At 40.4% G+C, this 8144-nt stretch overlaps 1 long non-coding RNA gene across 1 annotated transcript in view; it reads left to right on the top strand.

Moving 5' to 3' along the window:
- The first annotated feature begins 1707 nt into the window (after positions 1 to 1707).
- Positions 1708 to 8144, top strand: part of LOC120888422 (uncharacterized) — a 92823-nt gene continuing 86386 nt past the window's right edge. The window contains exons 1-2 of the long non-coding RNA XR_005732055.2: positions 1708 to 1903; positions 2661 to 2913. This is a non-coding gene — a long non-coding RNA (uncharacterized LOC120888422). The remainder of the gene's footprint in view (positions 1904 to 2660; positions 2914 to 8144) is intronic.

Here is an 8144-nt window from a genome sequence, read left to right as displayed (position 1 = left end):
GTAGGTGATGGCAGATAGTGGGAAAGAAGAATACATGTGATGTCATTTAAATCGCTACTTGTGTTTGTCACAGAAACGTGTTTGTGTTCTTCAGCTTGGTTTCTGCATCTTCTGGCAGAGCCTCCTGAAAGTGGTGGGTTTTATTAAGGATTGTGTACTTCAGCTTTCTCCATCTTGGGGTTCTGCTCCATTGGCATATTTCAACCCAAGAGTGGTGACAACTAAAATGAAATGTAATTTTGTCTTCAATTAAATTTCCCAAATTATACAGTGGGAATGTGCCATCTTTTTCCTATCTGGACGCTGGATGGTACCCCCAAGAATGGATTTTAAAAGCTATTGTAGTATATATAGTAATATTTATTTAGAATTTTTTAAACATTAAATGTTTTCTACATTGTTTTAATTAATTCTGTGTGATTTAAAATGCACACACAGGGAGGGATCATGTGCTGAACAGAAGTGTGGGAAAGTTGAGATTTAACTCCCAACAATTATTTGATGAGCATCTATTTGGTTTCTTCAATATTTCAGTGCCTGAACAAAAACATCAAATAGTAAAATGACCTGTGTTGGGCTATAAGCCTTAAAGGAAGGGGTAAAGTCTCAGAAAACCAGAATTTCATGTTTTTGGTACCTGTGATTGAACCCAGGGGCGATTATCCATTGAGCCACATCCCAGCCCTAATTATTTTGAAACAGAGTCTTGCTAAGTTCCTGAGGCTGGCTTTGAACTTGTGATCCTCCTCAGCCTCAGCCTCCCAAGCTGCTGGTATTATAGGCATGCACTACCTTACCTGGATTAGAATTCATAGTTTTAATAGCAATTTTCAAGCATATAAAATTGAAATGGAAATATTGACTAGAATTATTCATATGGTTACAATGTAATTAACAAAAAGAGAGTACCTATAAACACTGTCTAGATTTTCTAGTGTCTTTTGATGTCATTTTGAATTATTTATTGTAACTTTGCAGGCATCTTTTATGAAAGTAGTTATTGAAATATAAAAATTTTGAGAAGGAACTATCCATTTTTTCTTTCCGGGCCATTCAACTGTCATGAAAGTAAAGCAGGGTTTAATTGGTAAGTGATGTTAAAATTCCAACAATACATAAGGGTCAATCATTCACTTAAAAACTAACTCCTCTTTCTGATATTTGCATGCATGTGCACACATATACACTCATATACACTTGTACATATACACTCATATACATAAGAACTCTTAAAAATTTAACTGTGTTTTGTACTAGTGAAATTATTTTTGGCTCTCTATAAAAACATAAATAGGGACACTTCCTGTCTCATGGTTTGATGAGTATATAGTAAAGGAATAAAAAAAGCTTTCTATCCAAATTTTCATTTTATGCAATCCTCAAGCAAGTATAATGTAATAGTGACAAAGAGTTTAAAACTCCTTCATGATTATTGCTGTTTAATTACCTAATAGGTGTTTTATGCAATATTTTTAGATCCTGTAAATTCTTTTTGCCTCTGAGGCTCCCCACCCATTTTGTCAATGGCAGTTGTCCCTCTGGGAAGAGGGCGGATACCATCTGGAACAAAGAGGGCATTGATCCGGCCTGAGTTTCAAAGCCAACTTGGAAAAAAAAAAAAATTCCTAGCAAAAGAGTTGAGCCTTTTAGAGAGTGAATTTGCCAAAATGCTGGGGAAATGGTGGGGGGGGGGAAGGGAAAAGAAACCCCTCCTGTTCAAATTTCAAAAGCAGAGGCAAGGAATTTTGTCTGTAAGTCTCAAATACAGGAAAAGCAAGAAGATAGAACTGAGAGGCTCCTGCTAACAGGCAGACACTGAGAGGTCAACGCAGGCAAAGGAAGGGGTCCTGGCTTCACCTCTGAGGCTAAAACCCTCTGGCGGGCGTGGTCACAACCAGTACAGGTGGGTGTGGCGTTCAAAGGCCATTAGAAAAATTTTAAAAGGGAAACTGTGCAGAATACCAGAACAGTGGGACTTGCTCTACCCTGCCTGGGGCGCTGCCTGGGCTGATGCGTCAAGGAAGTGCTCAGTCCAAGGAGACACCTTCTAGCCCAGTGCTTCTCAAAGTGCAGACCTGAGAAGGATGGCACTGGCCTGTGATCGTTTTTTCAGAAACCTGTCACCCTCCCAAAGAGAGGTTCTGAAATACAGGTTAAACTTCTAGAAAATTTTAAAGCAATTTAAATTGTTCAATCAAACAATATGGATATATTATTACTACATTGTATTTGTATATTGTACTTTTATATGTTATATTTGTGTTATTTGTTATATATGTCCATACATATAATGTGTCTGGGTATGCCTATTTGTATATAAATAATTTTTATATATAGTGCCTCTCACATGTGGTGTAAGAGCTCTATCACTAGGACCACATCCCCAGTTCTCAAATAATAATGTTTAAAAACTGAAGCTTGTATTGTTCCCCTTTTGTCACTTAAATTTTTCTTCTAATTATTTTTTATTGCATTTTACAAAATACTGGTGTAATGGATTTTGGGGAGAAAGTCCACCATGGCGTGAGAAGTGTCTTTCTAGAGGATATGTTACAAGTGGTTGAATGAAGTGTTAAATAGAGGGCTAGCTGTCCTGCTCCCCCATTCTCCAAATCGGTACATACACCAGAGTCTCAGGATCATATGTGTTTGATCAGCAGGAAATGGAAAGTACCTGGATGGAGAATCCACCAGGCAGCTGTGGGGACGAGAGCGGAGCAACCCTACTGCTGCCGGGTAGTCTGTCTGAACCAGAGCTGGAGAAAGGGCTTGGCTGACATCAGGCCCACAGTGCCAGGGAGAGCCCAGGTGGATGGAACCAAGACAAAGGTACAGGAGCACATGAGACCTGGACTCGAGCAGCGTGGGCCTGTAGGACAGCCAGCGACTGGCAGACAGGAACTTATTATAGAGGTCAGTGCATCTAAATAGCTGTCAGTGCACAGGTCATCCATCCTGGAGATCTCTGGGTATAGCCTTGAGATGCCTCTATCTCTGTAACTCATGATCTCGAAAGTCCCCCATAGACTTACACTTGAGAATGCAGGAAAGAAGAATGGAAGTCCTGAGGATTTACTTTATAACAACCGACCCAAAGACATTGCAAATGGCATTTAGCAGTCCTCTTGTCTCCCCTTAACCAGCAGTGAAGTAGCTTGAGAGCAAAATTAGATTAAATGTATAAAATAAAGAAACTTTGTTTCAGAACTGACTGGTAGTATATAGATTATTAACCCTGCCACACTCTCAGTAAATTGTAACAATAATAAATATGCCTGGCATGTAGAACAACACTCTTAATAAAGGCTTGCTAAGACATTGAAGGGAAATCTTAAGCATATTAAGAACATTTCCAAAATATAGGCACACAAGCAGAATTCCGATGTCACAGGACCTACATAGCTCCGTCCTCTATGATGCACAAGTATAGCTCTGTTGCCCAAAAGGTTAGGTAAAACAGTTGAATTTATATAAGGGTCTTGGCCATGTTTGTTGATGGATAATTATGTCCTGAGTGATCAGATGGGAAGTATTCTAAGTCATGGGAATAGGCCTCAGAGAAGGAAAGTCAAAATTATCCATTTAAAAAGATTTTGGGGGCTTCCCAAAAGGATAGGGTATAACAGGGTGGGGGAGACGTGTCCCTTAACTAACCAGAGATTTCACTTTAGCGGTCCCAGGCCCTCTCTAAGGTCTTACCTGTGACTTTTGGTGACATCTGCTAGCAAATGATCATTAGCCTATTTTTTTTTTCAATTGACATTCATGGAAATCTAATAACTGTGCAGGGGATTGAAAGATAATAAAAGATTATTTTTCAAATTTCAAAAGGATTCTTCCCATTCTTAAGGCAATCCCATTCAAGTGGGGAAAACAAGTGTTACCAGAGACACAGTGCTATGATCTGTGCCACAAGCAAGAGAGCAGGAATCCATAGGCCAGAAGGAGGGAAACTTCTTAACTTTTCCAGGCCCAGGAGTGATCTTCCCACCTGAGTCTGGCGTCCTCGAGTTCATCAGGGGTGGTTGGTAGATTCAGAAAGACCAGAGGAAGAGAGCCAGAGGGAAGACAATGTTATGTATGTGCTTACCACGGCAAAAGAGGGGATAAGCTTGAGGGACTTCAGGTGGTTGTGGCTGGCCAGAACACCTGCTGGGGTGTGGTAAGAGTTGGAACTGAAGAAATCTGCAGGATCACATTGAGTACCATTGGAGGGCTTGAAAACAGAATCACATGACTGGATTCTGTTTTTAAAATACTCTTCTAGAGTTAGATGTCTGGTAGAGCTGAATGGGAAAAGATGGAAGACCAGCTTGCCAAGACCTGGGGAGAGTTGATAGTGAGGATCTTCTGGTGCCCAAACCCACTCATTCAGATTCTAGGAAGAAGGGCCTCATGTCCCATGCAGACTGGACGTGGAAATCATCAGATGAGCTGCTCTCATGTCCGTGACATGCCTTTCCTCTCAGGGAAGCATTTCTGCTTCTCTCTGCATTTACACACAGCTGTTCCTGATGGAGTAGCTCATTCACTTTATTTCCTTTATTCTGAATCCTAGAAAGTATTTTCCACACTAGTTTTATCCTTATTGAAATGATCTTTACTAGAATGCCTGTTACTTCGGTTTCCTTAGAATCTGGGGTCAAAGACAGGTAAATGAATTTTAGGCTTCACTAACACTAGAAATGGTATACTTACTCGGGTGCTACTCTTTTATTTAATGCAGATATAACTGCATGATCTGTTTTTTTTTTTTTTTTTTTTTTTTTAGCAGCAGATACCTTTCACCATCTGCAAATTCTAATCAGGAGGGTGGTTTTCATTCCCAAGAAGGCTTCTTTTATTAGATTATTTTGAATGAATTTGAGAGAGTTTTATCTTTCAGTCCAAATAAGAATCAATTAAAGCAGTTGAGTCAAATACCAGGAGAGGGAAGTGTTTCACCAGGTCTATCTTCTGTATCATTTGTAAACCTTTTTTCATAATGGTGGAAGGGCTGACCCTTCATTGTTGCAGACTGGGTCAGGATTGATCCCAGTAAACCCTTGGAAGGCTGCCTAGAATAGAGATCTGGCTAGAGATGATTGACTTAGGATCATTGCATATAGATTATATGTTCTGATTGGGAGAAGCTGTCCTCGTGGTTTCTCGGTCTTCTACACCCTATACCAAATTCACATTGCTTTTACGGGTTGGTTGCCTGTAAGCCTAATCCAGTTCTCTATTAGTCACATCTTTTGTGTCTAAGGTACCATAGGGCTCAGAATGTGCTTACAGAGGTGAAATCTTGCTTCTTCTCCTTCCTTCCTTATCCTGAGTTTGGAATAAATTTGGTCAGATCTTCTTAAAGTGTGTTTGGTATTTGGTTAAGCAAATGGGGGAAGATCATGTCTGTGTATTCTTATGATGCTCCTCTTCATACTCCTGAGACAACTCATAATTTTTTTTTATATATCCTCCCCTCCCCTGCACTATACTGGGTTTGCACATCACTGAATCTAATGCTGCATCTGAATCCTCATTACTAGCTTGCACCTCATTCCACCCTTGGGGGAAGCAGATGAATGCAGAGATGCAATTCAGAGGGACCCAGGAATCAGGAAAGCCAGGCTCCTCTGGCTCCTCTCAGATGGTTCCAATTGCAAGTATGACAGTCTTTGCCAAGCAGGGCATTAATTTAACCATAGAAACCTGGCAAGTCAGACAATTCAGCTTGACATTGCAATTCAGCAGTGGGAACTATTAGTTTTGGATCTGATTTTAAGTGGTCTCAGAATACTGGTTACAAACAGAAAGGGTTTCCTGAAGCCAAGTCATATGGCGGGCCTGTGTTTCCTTATCTGCTTTCGGCCAGGCTACCTGGGACCAGAGCGTGTGCTTCTCTGCTGCAGCCCATCTAATCATGTGAAAGGCAATCATCCAGCTCTGGGGTCTGTGAATTTCATTATCTTTCTTTTCTTTTGGTCTTTTCATTTTCACTTTCTTATTTATCCTGAAACCAGAGCGTGGACATTATCGGGGGAGGGACAGAAAAAAATACAATTAATTTGAAAGATCTCAAGAGTCTCTTGTATTTTCATCATGCAAAAGTAACCCCTCAACACCTTGGAGCTTATCCTTTCAGAGGGGGTGCAGGAGGAGGGGTAGAATGGTACAGAGGGAGAGGGACTTTGACTCGCATTTCGTATTTAACTGGAATTACTCCAAAATAAAATCGGTCAAAGCCTTGCTTTGGTCAGGACAGGATCCATTTTATCTTTGCTGCACATGAGTGTCTCCCTCTCCATCCTGAAAGGAGTTATCCAATCTTCCATAACCCACAGACAAACTCACACCCCCTCTCTAAGGCCCTGGGTCTTCAAGGCTACTCTTGACCCCCCATCTGTGTTAGCCACAGCTTTCTGGCTTCAAGGCACATAAACTAATCTCCTTAATAAAAATGAGTGTTCATTTAAGTGCATTTGTATGCCAGATTTGTAATCATCAATCTGTCTATGCTTCAGCACCTCCGAGGGCCAACTTCTCTATGTTTTTCTCGCACAAAATTCTTGGCTTCACTCCGTCTGTCTTCTCTCCTATCCTCTTTCTATGGATAGGTCACCCCCGTCCCATTGCACTTCCAAATTATGGAAGGAGCTAATCTGCTAGAAGCTGCTGCCTCTGTTGAGTAGAATTTTCATAGTTAGGCAACCTCATTAATCACAAGCTAAAGTTTTGAGTCATATGTTTGCTGTGGCCCATTTAGTGGCAGAATAATACTTTTTTTTTTCCTAAAAGGGAAATGATGGGAAAGGCTGGATGGGTTTGGCAGACAGCAGTACTAGTATGTTCATTAATGAGGGTTCCAAGAAAAGTAGAAGTAAAAAAAAAGGTAGGAAGGGAATTGTTATTTAGGGGTGAAAGAGATAGACTAGAACTTAATGATTGATTGATTATGAGGTTCTGAGATTTCTGGCTTAGATGCATGGGTTAGATGGTGTTCTCTTAAGAGAGACAAGAAATATAAAAGAAGCGGTTGGTTTGGAATTTATGTCTGAGCATATTCAGGTTGAAGAATGTGTGGGGCATCTGGGAGATAGTATCTCTTTGCAAATCCTAATATAAATCTGGAGCTGAGGATAGAGATCTGGCAGCAGATATTTGACTTGGGAGTCTTTGCACATAGATTGCAGAGCTCACTCTGCTGCTTCAGGATCTCTGTTGCCCCCAACCCCACTTTCTGCCAGAATAAAACCAGATGCAAGAAGATGGTGGCAAGTTGGGCTTTGGAGGGTGTGTCACCTCCTTTTAGAGATATTTCTTCTCTTTCAATTTATAAATTAATAGCATCAATAGCAAGTCAAGCATCAATACCTCTACTCTGTTAATAAGACCATTGTGTTTCACCAGGATTCTGGTAGGATTTAAAACAACTGGCTATTAGGATAAGGCAGTTAAAGGCAATGCCTATGAGTTGTAGCTCTACTGGGATGTGTAATGCTGGAAAACATGAAATGTTATGATTCTGTGCAAAGTAAAAATCTGTATTCAACTTGGTAGAATATAACAGCAGGTGACTCTTCTTGGCAAAGAAAGTTTAAAATGCCCTTCTCCTAGCCACAGGACACTGGAGGTTAATTATGGCAGGGAAACACGGCTGCCAAGGAGAAATCAGACCCAGCACTCAGCTTATGAAGACAGAGCTATGCACTGCTCCACACCCTTTCCCATGAACCAACATAAGAGGCAGTTTTCAACTGTGAAAAACAGCTTTATGAATATTCAGTCCTCCAAGATTCTACTTTGAACAGTGCCTCAGTGGAGCCTCAGAAGATACAAAGTTGGACTAATTAGATGCAGAAAGAAGATATGATACTACACAGATATCATTCTTTTTAAAAAGCTTAAGGTGGAGTCTCCAGAAGAGCATGGAAATGTCATAGATGTAAATGCAGAAATTACAGTAACTTCCTTCTCCTTCTCCAATGTCGGCATCATTGCCACAGTAGAATGGGCTTTGAAATGATGTGACTCTATTTCTGAACCCTATTTGTATTATTTTACTCTGTGTATGACTTTGGGAAAGTTAAACTTCAACAGTAAAATGGAGATGCTGTTTAGAATTGCTACAAAAACTGAGGTAATAGAGGTAATGTACACAGAGC

Source organism: Ictidomys tridecemlineatus, chromosome 6 (genome assembly GCF_052094955.1).
Source record: "Ictidomys tridecemlineatus isolate mIctTri1 chromosome 6, mIctTri1.hap1, whole genome shotgun sequence".
Classification (NCBI taxonomy): domain Eukaryota; kingdom Metazoa; phylum Chordata; class Mammalia; order Rodentia; family Sciuridae; genus Ictidomys; species Ictidomys tridecemlineatus.
Note: the sequence above shows the minus strand (reverse complement) of the source record. Positions and strands in the feature narration are given on the sequence as shown.